General features: G+C 34.6%; 1 long non-coding RNA gene across 1 annotated transcript in view; it reads left to right on the top strand.

Moving 5' to 3' along the window:
- LOC108449169 overlaps positions 1 to 19,311 on the top strand; it is a 22,583-nt gene extending 3,272 nt beyond the window's left edge. Inside the window, exons 2-3 of the long non-coding RNA XR_001865304.1 lie at positions 14,497 to 14,575; positions 17,704 to 19,311. This is a non-coding gene — a long non-coding RNA (uncharacterized LOC108449169). The remainder of the gene's footprint in view (positions 1 to 14,496; positions 14,576 to 17,703) is intronic.
- The last annotated feature ends 6,265 nt before the right edge of the window (positions 19,312 to 25,576 follow it).

Below are 25,576 nucleotides of genomic sequence, written 5' to 3' on the forward strand. Positions count from 1 at the left end.
AGAACATCATAACAACTGGATAAAAGGAAAAAAGTATGTAGCCTTTTAAGAAAAAGCTGCTTTGTTGGAAGATGATTTGCTTCCCTGTAAATTAAACCTTCAAGTTGAGGTGATATGAATACATTTGTATAATGAGTTCAGGGTCTGACAACTTTTTGCTTTCCCTGTTTGGTTAGGGGAAAATGATTTCTAAGGAAAAATATAGCCACAGGTCAGGTCAATGGCTTCTAGATAAAAAAGAGGAGCTGCGTTTGGTAGTGGGAATTGCCTGTTTCTGTTTGGGTGACTATGAAGACCTTCAACTTCTGACCTCATCACAGTCTACAACTTCCTAAAGGGGCGCAGTGGAGAGAAGCAGGTGCTGATCTCTCTCTGTTGACAAGCAATAGGACACAAGCAAATGGAATGAAGTTCTGTCAGGGGAAGTTCAGGCTGGACATTAGGAAGAGGTTTTTTGCTGAGACCGTGGTCATCACTGGAACAAGCTTTCCCGGGAAGTGGTCATAGCACCAACCATCCCAGAGTTCAAGGAGCAGCTTGATGACACTTGTAAGTCATATGGTTTAGTTTTAGGTAATTGTGCTAGGAGCAGGGAGGTGGACTTGATGATCCTGATAGGTCCCTTCTAACTTGATACATTCTATGATTCTATTCTATAAAAGATAGGGATATCACATGGGCCATTTTTATTATTGTAACTTTAAAACATTCTTGTATGGCCCCATGTGTCACCAGAGTCCTTCACCAGCCAGGAAGAGCTTCTTATTTGTGTCAGGTGCACCAGTAAATTTTTGTGTATGTCCCAAAGGAAGCTGAAAAGAGTACTTTTTTATATATTTTGAGGATGCTTGTGTACCATTCACTGCAACAAAATATTATAATTGTCACAATCCTCTGGCAATTGCTCAGAGGATAGTGCTCTCCAGGTCTGAGCTGGTTTTTTGGAACCAAAATTCTTCCAAACTGCTGAGTTTATGAGCATGTTGATGGGCAGCCTACTGCTGCAAAACATGTCTGAAGTCCTGAAGTTGAAACTGATGTGCATTGGATTATAAATGTTCTGCTGATCCTGTTTGAGGTATCATAGAGGTATCATAGAATCATGGAGTGGTTTGGGTTGGAATGGACCTTAAAGACCATTTAGTTCCATCCCTGCCCCTGCCATGGGCAGGGACACTTTCCACTAGACCAGGCTGCTCAAAGCCCCATCCAACCTGCTCTTGAACACTTTCAGGAACCATGCAGCTACAACTTCTATGCATAAACTGTTCCAGTTCCTCACCATCCTCACAGTAAAAAATTTCTTCCTAAAGTCTAATCTAAACCTGCCCTCTTTCTGTTTAAAGCCATTCCCTCTTGTCCTAAAACTATATGCCCTTGTAAAAAGTCCTTATCACTCTCCCTTGCAGGCCCTCTTCAGATACTGGAAGGCTGCTATAAGGTCTTCCTGGAACCTTTTCTACTCCAGGCTGAACAAAACTCAACTCTCTCAGCCTGTCCTCGTAGGAGAGGTGCTCCATTGCTCTAATCATCTTGGTGGCCTCCTCTGGACTCACTCTAACAGGTCCATGTCTTTCTTATGTTGTGGTCCCAGAGAGCTGGATGCAGCATTCCAGGTGGGGTCCATGAGAGCAGAGCAGAGGGGCAGAATCCCTTCCCTCACCCTGCCATGCTGCTTTTGATGCAACCCAGGACACCTTTGGCTTTCTAAGCTGCAAGTGAACATTTGCTGGGTCATGTCAATCTTCTTGTCCACCCACACCCCCAAGTCCTTCTCCTCAGGGCTGCTCTCAATCCATTCCCTGCCCAGCCTGTATTCATACTTGGGATTGCCCACACCCACGTTCACAATCTTGCACTTGGCCTTGTTGAACTTCATGAGGTTTGCAAAGTTCCACATCTCGAGCCTGTCCAGGTCCCCCTAGTGCAGACCTTCCCCGCAGTGTGTCGGCTGCACCACACAGCTTGGTGTTGTCAGCAAACTTGCTGAGGGTGCCCTCAATCCTACTGTCTGTGACATTGACAAAGACATATAAGGGGTCACACCCTATATATATAAATATACACCCTGTTAAGCAGGGCGCCTCAGAAGATTAATTGATGGAAACATCTAAGAAAACATGAAGAAAACCTTTCTAATTCTCTGGAATAAGGAAATAATCAAAAGTGAAAGACATGTTACAATTTAAATATATATATTCAAAAATATATATATATATAATATGAATGCTGACGCCTTTGACCCAAGCTCTGTTTTTACCCATGTAGTGCCAGATGTTGAGTTTTCAAGCAAATAACCAGGATATGCTTGTCTAAGCTTAGACTTCACCTTACATGGCCAACAGCTTTTTGACAAGGAGGGCCGTTGAGTAAGAGATGTGTTTGATTTGGTCCAGTCTGTCTGCTCTTACATAGTTTTGGAACCTCTTCTACAACTCATACTGGAATTGCAATGTCCCTACTGAGTGCCTTACAAAACTACACCCACTTTAGAAAAAAAACCTGTCTTAAAAAAGTCATCACCAAGGCTTCAAAGGATTATGAATTTACGAAATCAAGAAGTTGCAATGGAAACTATCTGTCACTGTAATAGTGAGGACTTATGTTAACAAGCAAAATTTAAAGATGAAAGCTCATCTATAACAGAGGTGTCTGAAAGAGAACTTAAATATTAAAATTACTTGTCTGAAGTAATACATTTCACAGCTGGAATTTTGATACAATGATAGATATTTGACATTTATAAATAGAAAAGAAAATGTTTGGGTTTCTACCACTTTTCAAGTAGATGTTATAATTTTCATTTTAGTTTATTTTGGTTAGTTTTCTGAAATTATTGCATCTATTGGCTTCATATAAAGGGATGAAACCACACACTTTTTTTGTATTCAGCACTGTTGGTTCTGAAACAAATACATTTTTCAGACATGTGGTCTGTATTGCCCTAGTGTGCGCAGACAAATAGCTGCTAAAATGAACCGTTTGAAGAATTATATATATACACAGGACCCATATATATAATGATGTTACTAGATTGCCACATAGAAGAACTACATTCTGTAGCATTTTAATAGGGATATTCAAAACCCCTTTCTTTTTGAAATTCTAGTAATGCCTTCCTTGGTCATGGGCTGCCTAGTCTTCAAATATTTCTGCACATGCTCATTTTCTTTAACTGAAATTTGATATATAGACAGCTTGTTTATAGCTGTGGGGGGGAAAAAGATGGTTAGAATATTTATCTTCTAAATCTAAAAGATATTATTTCTTTAATTTTTTAAAAAATTCTCTTCTTTCATCCTTAAGGAAAATGGAATTGCTATTTGGGAAATAAATTTAGGAGATGTATAACTAGATACCCTATATGCACTCATTTCATATCTTTGGACTTTATTGGGCTAGATGAAGATGAATGAATCATTGTCATGAGAGTGTACAGTTACCATTGGACCAGTGCTTTTAAGTTGCTTCTACTTTCTGTTGGTAAAGAGTGGAAGGTCCTTAACATTGATGTGGAGAACTGATTTCTGAAAGAGGTTAATTTCTCGAAGTTAAACATGTTCTGAATTATGTTCTTTGGAGATTAATGTGTAAGTTTGATATGAGGTTGTGACTGAAAGGGAAAATAAAGAAGAGGAAGCTTAGTAGCCTGCCAAATGGCCACTGTACCATGATTGAGAAAAGCAACTTCTAAAACCCCAACTTTGTTGGATGACAATACAAGGACACCAGTAGAAAAAAAAACGTATGTAATGTCACAGTGTAATATGTAGGCAGGAAAATATAATTTCATATGAACTAGAAGCTGTGAAGTACAATGGAAGTGAGACCAAGGAACAATCTCTGGCTTAGCTAAGGACATAATATATATATTGCATTATATTAGGCAAGACGAAAAAGCGTATCTCCTTATATATATATAAATGACACCATTAAAATTTTAAGAAATCTGAATTGCTAGTAGTGACAGAAAAAAAGAAAGTGTTCAATATCTATTTCATTTCTGTTTCTGGAAAGATGTAGGAGAGTGCACTTGTACTTCATAATGATGGTGAAGTATTTTCCAAGCAATTAGTTTCTAAGGAAAGCATTAAGCAGTATTTTTATGATGAATATTTGAAAGCAGCTGATTCAGATGAACTGAATTCAGAAGTAGACATATACGGTATTCATTTTAGGGGAATCTTGGAATACTCCAGAAACTCCTGGAAACAGAAAATGTAATATTAAAGCTTAAAAAAAAAACAAAAAAAGAGGAAGCCCAAGCAACGTGATCCGTGTTGTAAAAGAGAAGTTAATAGAATGGTGAGGTGGGTTTCTATACATAACAGTTCAAAAGCTTTGAGTACAGAGCACTACTGCTAGAATTCAAAGCAGAAGGTTTTTGGAAGATAAAGTCTTGTCAAACAAATGTGAATTCTTTCTTTGAGAATGTTAAAGTTTGTCTGATAAAAGTAAGTGCTTTTGTACATCTGCCTCAGTAGTTGTATGCTTAGAAATTAGATACATAAGCAATACTTTCAAAATTGGGATTGTAGTCTTGAAAATATTTATTCTCAAAATAATTAAAAGGTCATAAAACAGGTAAGTCACTATCACACACAACACCACATTGCATTTAAAAGGATTTTGCTCTATTTGTTATATGTAGAAGTAAGTAGTTGTTAGGAGAATAGAGATTAAATTGTTCATATGTATAGTATAGATAAAAATGATAAAAGAATATTGTATCACCTCTTTATGCCCACAGAATAAAATGAAGCCAAAAAGTATAAAATTCATAGAAAAGAGCCCTAAGTGCTTGGAAACTGGAGAATATGTCTGATTTTCTTTCCAGTCGGGAAATACTTCATAGCCTTTCTGAAGATTGCCACTAAAACTCCTTAAAGTGTTAACATAGTATGTATTTTTCATTATGAGATCAACTATAGAACAAACTCCGAGAAACAATGATAAATTCTGCACCCCTTCAGGTACTCAAAGAAACAATGGATCTGTCTTTTAATTAGATGTAGACTATGCTTTAACTAAATAAAACATTTAAATCTAAGTCTGAGGCAAATACAAGGGCCTATGATACGTCTGATTCTTTCTGTCCTTGAATCTCTGTTCCATGTGATTTTTAAATATACAATTTTAATTGTTTTAAAATAAGTCTGTATGAGTCAAGTTTGTGGAACAACATGCTAACTCACATTATTTAGCAACAAATTTGCGTGTAAGACACTTTTCTTTTACTGATGTACCTAACACTACTGTTTTCTCCTCATGCTCCCTTTTCACCTTCTAATGTTCCCTTAACTATTTTTTCAAGATTTTAGAAGATTCTAAACCTTACACATGTATAAAACTGGTCACAGTTATGTCCATATAGTCTAATATTAAATTAAAATAGGTACTAAATATTCTAACATTGCATTAGAATGGATACTAAATTATTTTATAGATATTTTAAAGTTTTAAACTGAGAGGTAGTTATTACATTTTTAAATTTTAGAGCAAGGACTTGTATTAGACAATTATAATTTCCCTTTGAATAATGTGAAAGTAAAATATACAGTATTAGATCAGATCATCCCCATAAGATTTTTTTTCACTCTCATTTTCTATCAGCAAGAAATATACTGGGTAGTTGCAAAGTAAGTTCCCCATAAAGGATGTTATTTATTCTGCTGATACCTCACTCTCACTAATGAACAGCCAAGGATGCCCAATAGCCACGTGTAAAATCATGGTTTGCTTTGCCTCATTTGTATTTCTTTCTTACTCCCATCAGGATAGCTAAATTTCTGTGCTTTGTCTCTTTCCAATTAACCATGGCTTAATCAATGACAAAACTCTTCCTCTTCTCTCATGAGCAGTCCCAGGTTTTACTGTCGAAAACTTTTGAAAACAAAAAATTATGATTATATTTTTATTTAATTTTTACATTATATAATGTTAAAATATATATTTTATCCCTCCTTAGTAGAAGATATTCCTGTTGCACTTTCAGTGTATAAATTAGGCAGAAATTAGTAATTGGTTTTTAATATTTTCCTATATCATACCCTTTTAAAAAAGCAATCATTTTTGACTGCTGTTATTCATGGTTTTGGGGTCATAGCTAGCCTAGGATAAGTAGATTTGCTACCCTGCAGCCTTTTTCATTTTCTCTTAACTGCTGTATTAGAGCTCACAGTTCAGCCAGATGACTCCAAGGCTCCAGCAGAATTCGTGAATAACTGTACCTAGGCCTAATGAGGTACAATTTATCTGTTTGTTCCAGTATTTTCTTCCTTCTAATGTTCAGAAGATTTGTACATTACTTATTCCATCCTCTGGAGAAAAGTGACAAAATAAAGTCTTTACTTGTTTTTTTGCCGTATTGTATTTTAAAATCCAGCCATACCTCCAGTCCTTTCTTAACTTTCCTTTGTCCTTTATTTACACTTTCAAGAATTATGTCTTTAGTTATATGTTTTTTCATGGTCTGCTGTGGAGTCCTCCTAATTTACATCTTACATTTTAACCTGCCAGAAATTATGCTCCTTTCTACAGAAGAAGGATTGAATTATACAAAAGAAAGATTGTATCTGTCAATGACGGAGGAAAATAGTATATTTATGGCTTATAACGTATGGATCAGTATATTTATTCATTGATTTATAGTACTTAAGTATTCTTAACAAAAATTCAATAACTTTCTAGACTTACCTTAGATTGAGGGAGGGAGAGCTATCTGGCTGGCAAACATCCTTCTTAATAAGACTTTTCCAGGAGACATCAGATGAATTTTTGTTTCAAATTCCACTCACTTTGTTAATTCAGCTCCACTTTGGGATTTTCTATAGAAAGAAGAGTAATATTGTGGTAAATTAATCTGTAGTTGCGTTAGGAAAGTAGTATTTTCAATATAGAATCATTATGTTAAAATTTGTGACATACCTTAAGAGATCATGTGCAAATCTCATCCTTCCACATTTGTCCATAGATCATGTGGACTGACACTTTAGAGCTTTTTTGGAAAAAAGAATATAATCTGCCTGTAGCATAAAAACCTTGTGTGATATTTGCTATTTCAATGGCAAAGGGAAGTCTGTTTGAAGGGAATGACATTCGTAAGTCAGTAATATCATGTCTTATCCTTACTTGTGGGATAGACATAATTTCTGTTTCATCTCCTCTTCATCATTCTCTTCATAGTCCTGTGCATGTATTTTTTCATTGAGCTGTTCTCCATCTGTAGGACAGTGCTTGATACACAGAAAAATAGGGCTTAAAGAACATTTTAGTACAGTTTAGAGGAAAGCGGAAATTCTGCTAGTAATTAGTTTTAGAAAATATCAATATAGTTGATATTATGCTTAATGATTATGCCTTTTGGACCTCAAAAACTGTTGGGACCTGATATATTCTTTAAAATCTAGGAACATAAAGTATAAAATAGAATATACTAAATTGAATTAGTAAATTGCTTCAAATGTATAATTTTAGACCAAGGTAATAATTTCCTGTGTTCACAGAAAAGTGCAAGAAAATGGCAGTATTTATTTATATTATTTGTGCACAAATTAATTGTACTGCCTTTTGTCATTCAAAACTTGTTTATACAAATTAGATGTTCTAGCTATATACTAGCATTTTTCTGCTGGAATGATTGTACTCGTATAGTAAGATATTTCTATGAGGCATATTTAAGGTCTTTTAAAATATATGTTTATATTTTCACATATCTAGAAATGTTTATGTATGTGTATATTTATATTTCTTGCAATTCTTAGATTTTTTTTCTTCTTGCAAAGAACTTCAAATGACTGCAGAAAATTAATTAAGATGTACCTAAGCTTTTGGCTGGATCCAATGCTATTGTATTGCCACTGGAAACAGTCATATTGGATAAAAGTGTGTTAACATGGAAACAAATATTTCAGGTCTCTAAATCCAAATTACATTTTCCAGTGTCACTGCAAAAGCCACCAGACAAACATGTAATATTGAAATTGCAGAAGTGTCATGTGCATGACACCCACAACACTGTTAGACTTTTCCCCTATGAATGTTTATACCAGTTGTTGAGATCAAGTAGTCAAAGGTTTTGGTATCCTGGTACTTCTGTTGATTTGCATTGTTCTACAGATCAGGCTCTGTGGTAATTCCTATATACAGTGCAATGAGAAATATTATAAAGAAATCATGGTCGTAATGGAAATAAAAGAGCTGGTTCAGATTTAGGACTAATTACAATGGCTGTAGTTTTTCTACAGCTAGTGCTATTATCAGATCAGGAATTTACATGTAAACTCTGAGAGATCTCAGTTCATGTGTCTGTCCTGGTTGCTCTACGCTGTTCCATATGACTGCTTTGCATCCATGGAGCGTGAAGCATCTGGGATACATCTTTAATACAATCACTGTTTTGGCAGAGTAGCAACAGGTAGCTTAGAGGTTCCTCACTCGGGTACTGGTAATGCCATAGCTGTATAAGAAATCCCTTGCTGCTTGGTACTAAGTTGATTATTTTATTTCAGTAAGTTAATTGATTTTTATCCCCTTCTGTCCTTTCCACCTTTCCACTGTGTTGAAGTCTGAAAAAATCTGTCATGAACAAGAGGAACAAAAAATTAAAATTGAAAAGCTTAGATGTGCTCTGAGACAATGGGAGAATTGCAGTGCTGAGTACTGTATTGCACATTGTTAAGCTAATTCTTAAATATATTAAAAAACAAATACTGAAAACTATGTACTATTGTCAATGAGCATGCAGAGTACAATGAAACAATCTCACTTATTTTTTTTAAATCGTTACCTGATTTAAATTAGATAATCAGTTTCAAGCTACTACATTCAGTAGTAGTTGGTCATTGTCCTACACACTGATCTTTCAACTAACTGCTTTTCCTCTTATCTCATATGCTTTTTTTCTTTACTCTTCCTTTTGTTTTTTTCAAGAAGATTATACAGAAGTGTGAATCCTTTCAAAACCTGTCACATGTTGATTGATCCTGTCTATTTACCAATTCAAAATACATTTTAACACCTCCAAGATACTAAAAAAAGAGGTTCATATTAAATCTATATATTGATACCCAGCTCTGTGTTTTTTATAAAGAGACAAAGCTGTCACTAGCTGCCTGAGTGTGCTAAAGAAATGAGAATTTGAGGGAAGAGCCACTTCAAGCTTAACCCAGGCCAATGAAGTTATGTGAGTTGAAAAGAGATGCAATTTAACAAATTGGCAGAGACCATTACTGTTTCTCATATCAAGGTTATTTGTGTTCTGACTCTCAGAACGTTGCATGTTGCCTCAAAGACCCAGTGTCTGCCTCCCAGGAATTTCCCTGTGTCTGTCCAAGGCTGAGATAGATTACAGAAATAAGATAATTTATCTTTATGTCAAAACAAGTGTATATATTTAACATACTACATTTTCCATTTTAAAAGTGGCTAAAGGGCAAAGTCATACAAAAAAATCAAAATCAATAGATAAAGTGCTATTGACTAAAACCTTTTTAATTTACTTTTAAATAAAATTTTAGATCCAATTTTGCAGCAGTTACAAAAATATCAAAGAATCGAGTCATTAAGAACATTTAGAACCTCAAGAACATTTAATAATTTAGAAATCATACTCAGAATTTCTGGGAAAAAGTTCTTTATCTTCCAACTGAAATTTATGTTTTTCAGAGTATTTCTTTCTTTTTTCACAGAACAGGAACATTACACAATCTATCACGTATTAAGGAGAAAAAATGTTGATATAAAACCAGTACTTACTTCTCTGCTTTTTACTCCTCCTGTAGGTGGAGCTACAGATCTGCATGTGAAGTCATTAGGAAAACATTTTTTATTAACATTTAAATAATACTGTATTTTTTCAATTCTGTTTTTGGTGAATCATTGTTTTTTTTCTTAAGGACTAAAAGAAAAAATATTCTTTTAAAGTATTTGATTAAAGCAGAAGGAAAAATGAAAAAAGACATTTTTATGGTTTAAATTTTGGAGCCCATACAGAACATTGAAGGGTTTATACAGTAACATTGGAAGAAAAAAATATAGAAAAAATATACAATCATGCTTAGATTCAAAAGGTTATCAAGATGAAGCACTTACTATATATGTGTAGAAGCAAATAACTTTTGAGTCAAATATTTATTGACTGATTTCCTGTTCAGTTTAGATGTTTGCAAAGCAATGTGAAGGACCATGTTTCTTTCACTGTTTGTCTGCTTTCTGATGTCATCACTCTGCAGATTATAAGAAAGACTTTATTAGATTCTAGTTTTCTGTTTTAATAGGATTTTTTTAATGCTTTCTTTTAATGTGGTGGGATTGGTATGCTGGCTTTTTTTTCCCCTAAGTGTCAAGTCTCTGCTTGAAAACTCCCTTGCACTGACAATTTAATTTCCTTTTTTCCTTGCTGGAAAACATCAAAGAATCGGAAAGACATTTTTCTCTGAATGTCTGTAGGCAGCAGTAGAACATTCCCAAACACTACTTATTGAACCTGAATTTTCTTTACTCACATACACCTTCTTACCCTCTAAAAAGAGAGCTTCACAGAGATTTAGTCAGTCATTAGTTTAAATTAAATTTCAAAAATCCTCAGAGAATCTGGCTGAGAGTCCTCCAGAAAGAAGTGGGTATTGCATGTTCCAATGCAAGGAAGCTGTCTTCAATAAAGCTAAAGGGGACAAAAACCCTAACTTTTGGGATGGAATGGCTTTGTTCCTGATATGAAACTAACAGCTAAGAATTCTGTTTCTGGATTTTCTGTTGGTTTCCTGCATGGTTTTGCATGAATAATGTTTCAGTTCTGCAGAGTGAAGCCCTGCTCCTTACACGCTCCTCAGCTGCTTGCATTGACTATTTGTGAAGAGCAAACTCCAGTCTCTTACATCTGAAAACTGTAAAAGATATAAATTCTGTGCTTATTGTATTGTATTGAATGTAGTGTAAAACAGTACTGCAAAACAGTATTCAAAGACAATATGATGACTCTTAAGAAATATGCAGCAAGTATTGGATCTGAAAGTCTGAATAAATAGGCATGGGTGAGATAGACAATACTAAATGTAGCAATAGTAATGTTCAGAATCTCAGTGTGCTTGTGTCTTTGTGTTCAGGAATTTTCAGGCACCTGAAATTTCCATATAAAGGAATAGTGCTTTCTTAAGTGGCCTAATTCCACTCAAAAAAATGGGTCAAATTATAATTAATAGTACTGACACACAAACTTTGATTCCTTGAAAGAAAAATTTAGGTTTTCAGTCAGTCACTAAGTTGATGCAAAAATTCATACAATAAAAGGGAAGTTAAAAAAAAAAAAAAAAAAAAGGAGTGCCATTAAGCATCAATATTCTTGTATCACTCAGAAAATAGTTAGGAAATAAACTTGAATAAAAATGATTTGTCAGGAGGTATCAGTGGTTGAATCAGAAAACAGTGACTTCATTCATTGAGACTATAGAAGTTTTGTCACGTGCCTCAGAAGAATGTGTGTGGATTTTAGCCAGGTTAATCCAGAGGAAATGGAATCTTTAACCTTTTAAAAGATTATAGTGGTCCTTCTTGCTTTGTAGCCACTAATACCAGGAGGAAGTTATGCCTAGCTGATGGACTTACAGTATAGCAAAGCTCATTAGCTCTGTTGTCTTTAGCAGAAAGGTTTATTACTTAGGGGTTGATCTGTGGAAAGAGAAAATCTGCAAGAAAAGTACTGAACGTTTTGTTGTGTTTTGTATGACTTGAAGCTTCTTTCACACATGATTGGGCATTTGGTTGATGGTCACTAGGAGCCCTTGGGCTATCCCAGCTGTTCCAAAAGAAACACCACTACTCAGTCTGTAAGTCACATTGATGTCACAGGAAATATATTGTAGCCAAAGAGAGGAGGACAGTCCAAACTTCTATGCAGCTGTTTTCCTTTGGAAGGACTACTGGTCTTTAGACAAGACTAGCTGAAAGCCCTCCAATATCTTCTCTTGCTCTGGTCAGCCCAGTGAGCACAGAAAAGCGCTCCATTTGAGGAACACGGAAGGCTGTGGCATTGTGGTGCAAAATATAATTATGAAACTTTAGAAAGACATCATAAGTTAATCAGAATTAGACACAAATACTGAATCTGCTACTCTGTAAACTGCCTTGTGCTCAGATTTGCATAGTATACGTGTATCATGTTGCAACGGATAGTGCAGTGTTCCTTGACTATCTTGGAAGAAGGCATCAAAAGATAATCATAACTATCTGTGAATTGGGCCATATTGTCTAATCACTGTTATAGCCAAGTTTTTGGAATCAGGACATGAGTTTGAATATTTGCTGTTATTTAAGGATTGTGCTGTTTGGAGGATGTAGTCATTCAGTTTTCTAAGTATAGTAGAAGCATTGCCTATGCAACTGAATTTCCCCTATAGGGAGAATGAACTATGTCTCATGAGCACACTGCAGTGTTCTGAGAGTAAGTGCTCAGTGCATGTCTGGGGGCTGGCACTGAAGCTATACGGTTAATATTCTAATATTTCAAATTAGGATTTATGCAATGTGACAGCATTTTCACAATGTGTCTCTATCTGAATGATGTCAAACTGGAAAAGCATGCCATAGGCTTGAGAAAATGTTGCTAAGTGCAAACATGCGAGAGCATGTGCTTGTGTCACTGTGTTGGTTGGTTTGGTGCGTCCGTTGTCTTACCTTCACAGAAAAAGTAAAGGGATAGCGTGCCCAAGGAAAGTCATCAATAGTAAATTGAATGTTATTGATTGAGTGAGCTACCAATTCACAGTCATCAGCAAAAAGAAGCTCCCTAATGATGAAATCAGCCATACGTGCCTGCAGACTGAACAACTTGCATCAGTAAGAAACGGAATAAATATAGCTCTGCCAGTGGCACAAAGTGCTTCCAACTGCACACCAGAGAGGAGGTGGAAAAAAGTATGGAAACTATTTATGATATTAAAGATATCTTTCCATTTTCTACCTATCTTACCACCATCTTATTACTGAGACTTAGGTATGTCAGAAATAAAATTTGTAGGGCATTCATGGGTCTGCAAAAGCTTCAAGAGTCCCCTATAATTCACATTGTCAAAATGTTTAGTTATGTCAATAGTCAGCAAGCAAAGACAGTAATTTGAACTGATACTATTTGAAAAGGATCATGTGTGTAGTGCTACTCTCTTAATAACTTTACGTGCAAATTTTCGGAAGACAGATTGCACAAAACAGAAATTGAGTACATCATTTTAGGTATTTTCCTAACATTGAAGAAGAGAAATGCCGCAATAATTATCACAGTTTGCATAGTGATTATTTGTAATAGATATTGCTGGTGTCTTTGAATTGCTGTGAAATTGCCTCCTGCTTTCAGATAATGTGAGAACTTGTGGTGTCTGTGTTGCTTTTTCAAATGTAATTTGCCACCATGTCTTTTCCAGACCTGTATTGTACAAAGTCACTGAGTGTGCTGGTTCAATGTCAAGACTTTGTAAAAGAAAGAACACTTTTGATTGAAAAATTTGACAAGCCGTCTTGGCATTTTGAGCACAGGAAACTACAAATTTCAGTCTATGACAAATTTCTGTCATTCTCAGAACTGTGACTAAGGATATTTTTACTCTAAACTTCTGCTGCCAAAGTATGGTATTAAGTTTGTTGAGGTTACATTCTGTAACAGGTGCAAAGATACGTGTTCTGTCATTCTCTTACCTAAGCAAGAAATATATACTACAGGTACAGAAACTGCATTGAGTAAGTTGATATTGACAAATACAGATTGGGTTTTGAGCTTCTTTTCTCTAGTAAATGGTATTGATTTCTCTAGATTCAATGTTATTCCAGAGTGCTTTCAGGAGTTATGTTGTTTTTATGTTAATTTAAAGTGTGTTTTTACCATTTTGTCACTACATTCTCTGTTAATGGACACCTACTTCCATCATGACCAATGCGGTCTTGGGCATATGTCCTATATGCAATTTATGCTACTATCAAATCCTATTACCTGCAACTGCTGGATTTTTGTTTGTGCTTTCAGCTGACAATCCAAAATCCACAAGAACACTTGAAGACAGAGGTATAGTTTCTGAAAATTGACAAGAGCTCAGGATAAGTTAGAGGAATTGAAGGGGAAAATAACACCAAGCAGTGTATTCGTTTTTATAGTTTTAGATTGAGGAAATAGTCTGGTTTTTTTACCACAACTATCTAAACAAAAAAAAAAGTTCATCTTTTGAAGTCCACAAAAATAAAGCAAAATGTAATTTTTATTCAGAATGAAACAATCAAACAAGATAATCAGTGTATATATGGCACAGCTTAAATAAAAATATGTATCATCCATATATGTTAAATGATATATTAAACAGTTCAAAACTAAGTGATTAATAATTATTTTCTTACAGTTTTTTTTAAAGCAAGTGGAAAGCTATTGTAAAGCTTTCCTAACATCAGTTTGGCAAGTACAAATGCATTTATGTTTTATATCGGTGTTATCAGGTCTCTATCATTTTCCCCAAAAAGGTGTGAAGCAATGTGTCCATATCTGTGCACCTTCAGAAGACGATCGAAGCAGCCTTCAAATCCTGTTACTCTCTTGCTGGTGAGTTACTGATGATGTCCCTTCCAAGTGCAGTAGAGTAACACACTATGGTAATAATATATAGATAAAATACAGGAAAGAAACTTGCACTGTGCAAGTAATGGATAATATGTATATGTACACCATATTTAAAATTATATCCTATCACCTTTTTTACAACAGCCTTTCTATTGAAACAAGAAATCAAACACTTAGGTTAACTTGGTACTATCTCCAGACACTGAGTTCTCATTCTTCTCTTAACTGACTCCCTATATTCTTTATCATTTCCATTCCCCCTCCTCATTCTTTTAGATTCTTTCTTGCAAATGAAACATCCTCACTGAGAATCAATCTCTCTTCCCTCTTCTTGCCTTTTCTCTTCCTCTTTTTTTTCCTTCTTCTTCTCCTCCTTATTTTTTTCTTCTCCTCTTCTTCTTCCTCATTTTTATCAGAAGTAATAAATTATGTAGACAAAATCTCAGAGGCACTGACCAGGAAGTTTTTTTAAAGAAAATGTGAGGGAAAACACCAGGCAAAAAATAGCAGAACATCCTTTGATGAATTTCAGAGTATACACTTGTTATGACAAGCTGTTCTTATTACCAGGAGAGATAAGGCCATGCCTTGCTCCTGTGTAGTTAACAAGTGAGATTTCACTTCTACAACACACCTGAAATGGGTAATATAATATAGAAACATTCATTTTAATGTTTTTTGTATTAGTCTGTATTTAAATAACTGATATATGACCACATAAGTTAGTGGCTCTCAAATTGTGTTCTGTGGTCCATAGTAAGCCTTGTAATCACTTAGGACTTAACCTGAAGAAGGATTAGATACTTTTTCAGAAATACTTTACCAAACAGCCAATTCTTACATTTATTCTACTGTCCAGCTCTTGGTTGAACTGAGTTGGTGTATGCTTTTAGTAATGGAGAGAAAGGAAGGGAGGGACAATTTACTAAGAAAAACTGTTTTGAGGAAGTGAGTAAACTTTCTAAGCAGTGTCACTGTCGCTGCAACAGCCACAGGAGCTGAACTTCATCCTTTAGGCTCTTTGACTTTTATGAAGGTTGCAGTTCATGGCTCTGCCAGGTGATACCAACACGGGCTTGTGCCTCTTTCTCAGTTTCATGCTACTGCCATATAGAAAGAATTATTTTAGAACTCTGCAGTAGTACTTTTTCTCCTTCTCTTTCAATGGGGGCAGTTTTTTCTCCCCTCTTTGCTTCTTTCCTCTACCTTCCCACTAGGAGAGTAGAGGCAGTGACAGTACCATGATGAAGTGCTTGGCTGTGCCAGCAGCAATTAGCTGCTCAAACAGTTGCTTCTCTTCCCTAGAGAAAAGCTAGTAAAGCAGATGAAAGCATCCTGTGGGCTGGACTTGATCCATGGACTACCTGTAGAACCTGCAGAACTCATTAGCATCTTCTCTATTGCTTATAGTCTGCTAGGTGTTAAGGTATATCTAATTTAATTTTAAATTTTATATTCCTTTAATGAGACAGAGTGTGTTTCATAAGGACATTACTTGCAATACATAGAGCAGTTTTGTCAGGGTAAAATGATGTGTGTCTTGGACATAAAGTGCTTACTAGAGGGCTTAGTTGCATAAATATTTCTACTGCTAGAGAAAGCTGTAAGAAAGTCCACCAGTAAAAATCAAAAAATATGCCAAGCAAAATCTTAAACAAGGCTGTATTCAAAAATAATAGAATTTCATTACTTAATCTACAAGCTGCAAAGAAAGCAAGGACACCATGTGTGGGTAAAGATTCTCCTTATCTATGATTTATTATTTCTGAAGACTGAAAGGCCAAATCCCAAGAACATCAGTGGAAGTTACATGCAGCATTCTGGCAGAATTGTACTCCAAGACAACAGTTAACTACCTTCTAAGGTGCTATAAAAGATATTAGAGGGTTAAATGTTCAGCTTGTAGCTGTAGCATTTAAACTTGAGCTTGGGAAATTTACATTCAATAAACACCCTTGCTAAGTTCTTTTCAGAAAACAAGTCTCATGCATTTTTATGTGCTTCTGTATTATTCAATATGCTACACCTTACTTAGACTTAGTCAGAGTTCTGAAAGAAAATAAAAAATACAACTGGGATAGTTCTTAGATGTAGTCTGCCAAATATTATTTTGCCCAGGTCATGTGTTGTGTGCTATCATTAGTGTTCTGTGCTGGAAATTTTATTGTTGGTTGGGGTTTTCTGTTTGGTTGGTTTGTGCCCTTCGTTATGACCTTGGGTCTCAATCAGCTCATTAAAAATTAAATTGCTTATTATAACCTGGCTTCATTTTCCACTTTGATCAGAAAGCACAATAGGTTCCTTAAGTGGATTTACCCATAAAATATTCTGGTAATGAGAATAGAAGAGGCAAGTTTAATAACCTTAATATCAAAACAAAAGTTACAGAAATACCACCCAGAGGATAATAACAAACATTTTTTCTTAAAAAAAAGATAAAACTCCTTGAAATATGAAAATTCTGGGTTTTAGCTTATTAGATTAATATCTTTAACAATTTGAAAGAGGTATAATTTCCATTTCTTCCATGGCTAGTTCTCATCTCCAATCAGCCTGTCAACATTACGGCTTTATTTAATTTGTACTTCAATAATTTGAATTCAAAGAAGGAGATAAAACTGTTTTAAATCATAGAAAAATTTGCTGAATGGTGTTAATTATCCATTTTTAACAGTTTTTCAGTTTTACTGTGTTCACTTATTACTTTCTATGCAGGAATACTTAGATATCTCATAGGTGTTGCCTCACACAAAGAGTTGGGAATGGGTAGTGGTAGAAACGCAACATCAAAATATTTGTAATTTGAAAGCACAACTCCACTTAGTCTAATTTCACTAGTCCACTTAGCCTAGTTTCTCACAGGGCCTAGGGGAAAGTATGAGAGTAGGAAAAATATAAAATTATACTTGTCCAGCATCTTAACTGCGCTTTCTGTGACCCTATGGTGCCAGTGATCTTTGTGTTGCCTATATAAACAACAATGATCTTAAAGCAAAATATTCCTATGTAAACATGAGTGTTTGATTTTTTTATTAGTATTACTCCCTTTTCTTTAGTCTTTTTTTTTTTTTTTGTAATTATTCTCTTTCCATTTGTCTCCTTTTTCAAAGGTTTCAGTCATTCTGAAATGAGATCAAATCCCTGCAACTAAAGTGACCAGTCACAAGCCATAGAGGATGAACAGCTCAGCCATGGTTCTGACTGTTGAAAACACACTGGAAATGTTTGCAGAAAGAGATGGAAAAAAATTCATAATGGAGGGAATTGATCAACAATGAATACAGAAACCTAAAACCAGTCTGTCAAATGTAACTTGCACTTGCTAGTTCTAAATGAGTAAGGATCCAAACCAAATCATTAAGAATAACTTTAGGAAGAAACATGAAATAAGTTTGCTTACTATTAAGACAGCCTCTGAAAATTGAATTAACATTAAAATTAGTACTAGTTTTAAATAAATACAGAAAGATGAAACATTTATTTTAGGATTCCATCATAACATTATAGCTGCCAGGCAAGGGTTGGCAAGCTTAACATTTGACAAGGGTAGCTGTTTGAAGCCTGGTCTGCCCTACCTTGAGGAAATAAAAAAGTCTGTCTGTCTCAAGTGCCGCCTTGAAATGAGACAGAAAAAGTAAATGGTGACTTGTCAACTCCAGCTAAAATCCCTGAGCATGCCCACATGTGGCAAAGGGCTAGGAAGGAATGTTTTCTTGCTCTTATTATTCATTTTTCAGTCAAGTGCATAGGGTTTTTCCTTCTTTATCACACTTTAGAATAGTTACCGTCCCTTTTTTTCTTTTGTAAGCACAAATTGAAGATGTAAATGTAAAGACTGAGTATGCAATACTTTTCAAGGAGTTTATATTGTTTTCAGATTTCTGGAAAATGTTAAAGGTGAGAATTTGCTTATTTTCATTCAAACCTTTTTTAGATCTGAAACTTTAGAATTTCAGGACTTTAAGGAAGTTTCTGTTTAGAATTTTGCAAGAAAAGTTCAAGAGAGAAGCAAAATATTTTACACATCTATTTTTCCCATTTGTAAATCTCCTTGCTACTGTCTGGAAAATTATTGAAATATGGTTGTTTTCTTCAAAGTATTTTGTATGATAAAAGGTCTATTCATGATATGTATATAATAAAGAGTCATTTTATAAAAAAAAATTTTATTTTAACAAATTATTTAAGTTCCAAAACAAAGCTGTTTTGTGGATGGAGTCCATGAAGAGTCATCAGCCAGCTGATAATATAGCACATTTTGAAAGCTCTGAAATTGTCTGTTGATATTATTTCTTGACTAAATTATTCAGTTTTGCAATCTGCTATTCATATATATATTTAAATGAAGACATTTTCCTTGGAAAATCACAGTAACCTAAATCGAACTCTGATTTCTGTAAATAGCTTCAATATATTTCCCCACATGATGTGTACACTTTATGCAGCATAATTTTTACAATAAATCTATTAGAATCTTTCATGTGTACAAATATGGAAAATGGCAAGTTTTTTATATGTTCACATTATTTATGGTCACAGTTTATTTTATGGGTTATTTCCTATATGGCAGTAGTTACAAACATGCCAGTATTTTTCAATCTTGGGCTGAATATTGTATTAAATAATTACTGTTCAGAACAATATCCTGATACAGGTCAATGATTTGAAATAAATTTTGATCAATCATTAATAAACTGCACTTCATATATTTCATTTTATCTAATGTACTGCTTTTGGCTGTGTTCTGTGTTCATTGTGAGTAGATCGCTCATTAAGGAAAAATTATTCTGTTCTCAAATTCTCCAGCCACTGCCATTCACAAGTGATTAGGTTAAACTAGTTTTAAAATTAGGAAACAATATCAGTAACTTAAGGAGCAGTAATAAGCAAAAGACTGTTAATACCCAGATGATTCAAAATTAAGATGTACATGAATATATAATAAAATTGATAAGACACATATGTATATGCATTTACATATTTACACATACAAAATTGTATATATTTACATTTACATGTATGCTTGTAGAGACAAAGTAGAGATATTTTTTAAATATATAAATATATAAATGAATAAAGGGCATATATATTTTCAATACTTAAAAAAATATGGGCTAATACCTAAAATAAGACTTTCTTTCCTTGTCATGGGAAGTATCTAGAGCCTTCTTTACGGTTTGTTCCGTATATTCAATATCCTGTAATAAGTGTGATGCTTTGTTGACTGCATTGGCTTTTCTTGTCATTGTTTAGGTTTTGTAAATAAAACCAAAGGGGTTTTGATATATTGCAAAGCATTATCAGTTTCTGTCAGTACTTGGATTGATTGTTTCTCACACAGAATAACAGCACTTGGGTAAACTTCCAGTAAAATATAACACTTCATAATGTCGCTGTTTCAGCTGACAATAAGGTGCGTGCTCACATGTAAGCATGAGTTCAGTCCATCCCAAATCAAAGCACTGTAATTTACATTTAGTATCTGAAAAGTTAGTTTTGCTAAGGTGTTTGCACCTTTCCCGTTGTTTTCAGGTATATAATGGTTAGACCTTTGCTTTTAATTTAGCAGGTAAAAATACGAGTTCAGAAGTATTTAGTTCCTAGTTAGTGCGAAGTGTTTAACAGGATTCTTGTCTGAGTTTAGAAAAGTCGTACTACCTTCATTACACCATTTATAAACTAATCAACTGTTTCGCCTTCCTCCCCACCCCTCAGCTTATGCAGACTGAAATTTGTTTATCTATTTTCATCCAGGAAGAGGAAGTAATTTAAAATTCTCTCCTGGTAAAACAAAACTGTACTCCTTTGGTATGAGGTTTGTACTTCATTATTTTTGAGATAAGCCTTTGAAAATTCTTTCTGCAGGTAGACCTTGTTCACTTCACAGAGGGAACATGCATTTCTAGTGTATCAGGTTGTTCTGAAAATATGAGTGGTTTGAAGTAACATGAGGGAAGGATTTGGTACACTGAGTCAAATCAGTTTCTGATTACTTTTCTTCTTGTGGAGACTACCCTGTTGTGTTGAAATATGTCCCTGCAACGCCATTCGGATAATCGACACACTGAAGAACCACTGGCTTGTTAAAGGGCAGAGAACTGAAGCACCGATAACTTTTTGCTCTTTCTCTTCCTCCATCTACCATCCTAATAATTGCCATTAGGCATCAAGATTCTGTATATGGAAGTGCCTTTATTATTGAAGCAACAATAGTTGCTTTCAGCTATTCTAACATCTGAAACTGGGGTTCACAGTTGCCTGACTTTACTATGATTGTTATCTAGATTGTTGTGCTTTTCAAAATTATTTCCTCTGCTCCTTTCTCCCAATTTTGACACTTTTATTCTGAATCTACAGTGAGGCTGTGTGACTTTCTGCCATTTTCTGTTGCTGTAGAGAAAGCATAAACATAGCTATGGCTTTCAGCTTTCCCTATTATCCTCAAAATCATGCAATAGAATTTTTAATGTTTGGTGGTTTTTTGTCATGTCCTTTATGTGCTATTTTGAGCTTATCTATAATCACCATCTACACTTTGTGGCAAAATGTATCCAGAAAGATCCTATATGTTTAAAAGACGAATGCTATCATTCTGTAGAATCAATATATCCTTTGGCAGAAAATGATAGATTATACATGATTTATATTTTATATTTTACTGGATGGATTAGAATTTTCATGACAGCCTTTTAACATGACACAAAATACACTGATAGCTAAGGTACTGGAGAGCACAGTCTCTTCTTATTATATCTTTTTTTCTTCTTCTTCTTTTTTTTCTTCTTTTTTTTAATAAGAAAAATATTGGCTTTGATACTTTTCAAGGTCAAAAACTTTTCAAGTGACCTCTAAGGAAAAAATCATTAGGAGATATCTCAGGCTCTTGGAAAAACCTTCTCTTATTCTCTTATTCTAGGAAGAAAATTTCATTTGGAGTCAGAAGCAGAACATGGGCTCTTTTACAGTGCAATTACTTAATCAGTACTTCTGAAGATTAACTTGAAATACTGCATAACTGAACAAAGCTCATTTTTCCTTACAAAAACAGAGCCCCATTAATTTAAACTTTATTTTAAAGTATATCACTTTAGGTACAATGCAGTACTCTGCAGTGTCTAATTTCAATCAGCAAGAACATTAATATAATAAAAAATGTATTCTAAGTTAGATCCGAAAGAACACATCATTGTCAAGGGACATACTTTCAAGTTCATGTCTTTAGTCACATTATTTAGTCTTTGGGGATATTTTTGGTATGTGTTGCATTTACTCAGAAATTAAGATGTTTGTTGTCCCTGGTGCCAATTCACTTAACAGTTCCATTGATTTCCAGTTCAGTTTAAGTAAAGAAAAATATTTTTCACTGTGTAACACAGTTTTTGCAGCTTTTTTTTCTTTTTTTTTCACTACAAAAGGAGCTTGGAGTTGAAAGCTGATATATGTCAAATAGTATACCTCACTGAGCTTTTAATGTTTTTGTAAGGTAGCAAAAGTTATACTCTGTACTAAAAATGGGCAATTATTTTGTAAATTCACATGTAAGTATGAAAAGTTACTAAGGTTGTTCACAGTGTGATGTAAATGCCTGACAAGAGACATGGTCTTAAAAAGTAAAGGTATCAACATTTTGTCAACTGATCTGCAAAGTTTGTGCCTACTCAGAGATGCATTGGGTGTTTCAGAGTCACTGGAATGAATAGAAAATCTGAAGTTTTAACTGCCGTGGCAGAGGAATCTTGAGGCACCCTATTGTTTTATGTCTTACCAAGTTTCCCAGAAGTTTGCAGGATAATGCAGGAAAATCCTGTGGCAAAAATCCAGGGATATTCTTTTTGTTGTCCATTGATCAATTTTAAATTAGCTTGATAAATGGATTCTATGTTCTTTTTTCATTTTGTATTGTTCTCCACACTGCTGAGTCTATCTATTCAAATACAGAACAGCTACACCTTTTAAGTATTTTGGTAAGCATTTTTTTCATAGTTCATACATAATTGTGTATTTTAGTAATAGAAGAAATAGAGAAATTTTTTTTAGTTTGACATACTATTTGGTTTATACAAATAGTTAAAAGTAAAATGATATTTTCTATTTAGAAACTATGTTGATAGAAAGATGAGTTTTAAGTGTCAAAGTGGGAACTTAAGGTGTATCTTCCTCACCTATAATATCAGACAATTTTCAGCTTTATGATCAAATATTTTGTCTCAGTTTATATTAAGTACTACATTTTTTCTCATAAACCATGTAAGGCAAGCAATCCTAGTCCATGTAATGTGAAAAAATAAATCATGCCTTAAAAATACATTGATAAATGTGTTTCCCCCAAAGTATTTATATACTAGACATTGCTGATATAATGCAAAATTCACAGAGATAGTTGGTAACAGTTTTCCACTTTCTCTTTTCCTCCTTCCTTCTTCCTTCTTTCCCCTTCCTGTCCTTTCTGCTTGATAAGACACTGCCTTCTAATTTTCTTTTTGTGAAATCCCCTCAGGCTAGTGCTAATTCTGGAAGAAATTAAAAGCTTGGAATCAGACAAAGAACTGTTTTACTTACAGTTTAACCTGCATTGAAAGTTGTTGACACATGCAACAGAGCTGGTGAGATTTTTCTCCTTTATTTCCTGTGAAGAGAGACAGAATTTGTTACTATGAACGCAGACAATTTCCTAAGATCCTGAGTTCAACGAGGTCACAGGTTTAAAGCTTTTGAACACTTACTGAAATTTTATGTCAACTTCTAGACTGGCTAGCTTCAGACATGGAATGGCTGAAAAAGTTGGTATTAACTTCAACGCCTAAGCACCCCTCACTACATGGTAAAGATCTCTGAATGTGACAAACATTAGCAGTGCTTTTCAAACAAGGTCTTTCAGTCCAACAGGACCACCACTGGTTGTTTAATTGTGGTTTTGGATAATGAAACTCGTTGTATATCATTATTAATCACATTATTACCACCTTCTTTAAATAGAATAGGACATTCAAGTGAGTGATTTAAATGGATAATGATAAAAAATATTTCAAGGGATAATAAATATTTATCTATTACTTTATTGTTCCCTACATGATACATAATAAGTGATGCAACTGCTGCCTCCAATATCAGCTTCAGTGGCCTATTCTTTCTCTATGGAAATTAGGAGAATGTTCCTTTATGTGAAATTCAAAGTTTGTCCTATATTTCTGTGCAAATATTCAAGATAAAAGTTTATGTATCTGCAAGCTTAGCATTCCTTGAAAGTATTTTGGCCACAGAACTAGAAAAAAGTTCACATTCAGTGAATATAATGATCTTCATATACACACACTAAAGAGTAGTATATCTTAAGCAATGGGAACAGGTTTTCCTTGGGAAAACCTTTGTGTTATAGGTGACTTTTTCATTACATTTTCTTGAATTAATGTGCCTTATGATGGTAATTCAAATACTAGAACAGCTGCTATTCAGATGTAAAGTAATATTATGACTGCAACAGTTGCTTAAAGTTTGCTTCACTTTTTTATTTTTCACAGAAATCATAAAAAAATATGATCAGTAGGGACATCAAGTGGCTATTCAGTCAAGGCTTCTCTCATTCTCTGCCAAATCAAGGTCAGTCATACAAAATTCATTCCAGGCAGATGTCTGTCTTACCCATGTTTCTTTTGTATTCTAAAAATAGCATTTTAAAATATTTCTACTTTACAGAGAGTATACTCTAGTACTTTCTTGAAAGAGCAAGAACTAAATGAGAGTAAAAGTTTAAAATCATAGTGTGCTAAAAAAACTCCTGCATGTCCATTCATTCTTCAGCTGTGTAACTTATTTCTGATTTCATGTTCTCCCTAAAAACTGTTGTTAAAAAATCCTGATATATCATGATTTCAGGAGGCAAAGCTGCTGCATTTGAATCAGAGGTGGTTATCTTTTACTGGATAATCTAGTGCTTTCCTTTTACTTAGGTGGAGTACATTTTTGGCAGAATTCCCTAAGATTTCACTGAAGTCATGATTTAACTCTGAGGACCTGAGGTAAGCAACATACTTAGTCTTCGCTTTTACTGGTCTTGGTGGGATTTAGATGCCTCCTGAAAGATAGGTTCCACACAAACATTTGCCATATTTCTCACTTCTATACCTCACCTACTGAATGCTTCAAAATATGTGAGGCGGTGCATCTGAATTCACATGGGGGATTGCTCTAGAATGCTGTACAGTTTAACTCAGCTGGGACTACTGTTACAAATGAAGATGGAGAGAGGAAAGCACCAAACTCAAGTGTGCAAATATTCCCTTCCTGTAGAGATCAGGCTCTCCCCACTATGGAAAGAGATTCCCCTCCTCATACAGTCTAGCTGAGAATGTGGCAATACACATCAGGAGCAACAGGAAATGAGTTGGAGCTCTCCTTGCAAGAATATAAGCTGCAACCTTAAAAGAATTCCTAAGGTATCAACATTGTAACAGGTGTTTATAATGTCTTTCTAAACATATGGATGTTTTTAAGGATTCCTCCTGAAGGACCTATCTGTATGAATTACTCCCATTGCACCAGACATTTCCTAAACATTCTTGAATCACCGGATTCATCTCCATCTCTTTTCTTCAGGGGATCATTTTCTCGATGAAAACTGCATCTGTCAAAAGAAAAAAAAGGAAGAATCAAACATTCTAATGGACTTTTATGTACTGCATGTGTAATTTTTTTAAAATAGGATGATATCTTCTGCCACTGCTGACTTTTCTGCTAGAAATTGTAACATATCTCCTCATAAACTGAAATTTCATATTTCAGTTTCTAAGCTCAGCTCTTATGTACAGCAGAAAAACACATCTCTATTAGCCCAATAGAGGGAGAGTGCTGCAATTGCTACTCAGAAGAACACAAAGCTCAGTGTTTGAAAGGGACATAAAAACTCCTGTATTCCTTTGCAAGGATGGATTGTGCTCAGTACACATGAATTGTCCAAAGCAGCAAGAAAGAATTAATCATCAGTTT

This window comes from Corvus brachyrhynchos, unplaced genomic scaffold, assembly GCF_000691975.1.
Source record: "Corvus brachyrhynchos isolate BGI_N302 unplaced genomic scaffold, ASM69197v1 scaffold17, whole genome shotgun sequence".
In the NCBI taxonomy this organism is placed as follows: domain Eukaryota; kingdom Metazoa; phylum Chordata; class Aves; order Passeriformes; family Corvidae; genus Corvus; species Corvus brachyrhynchos.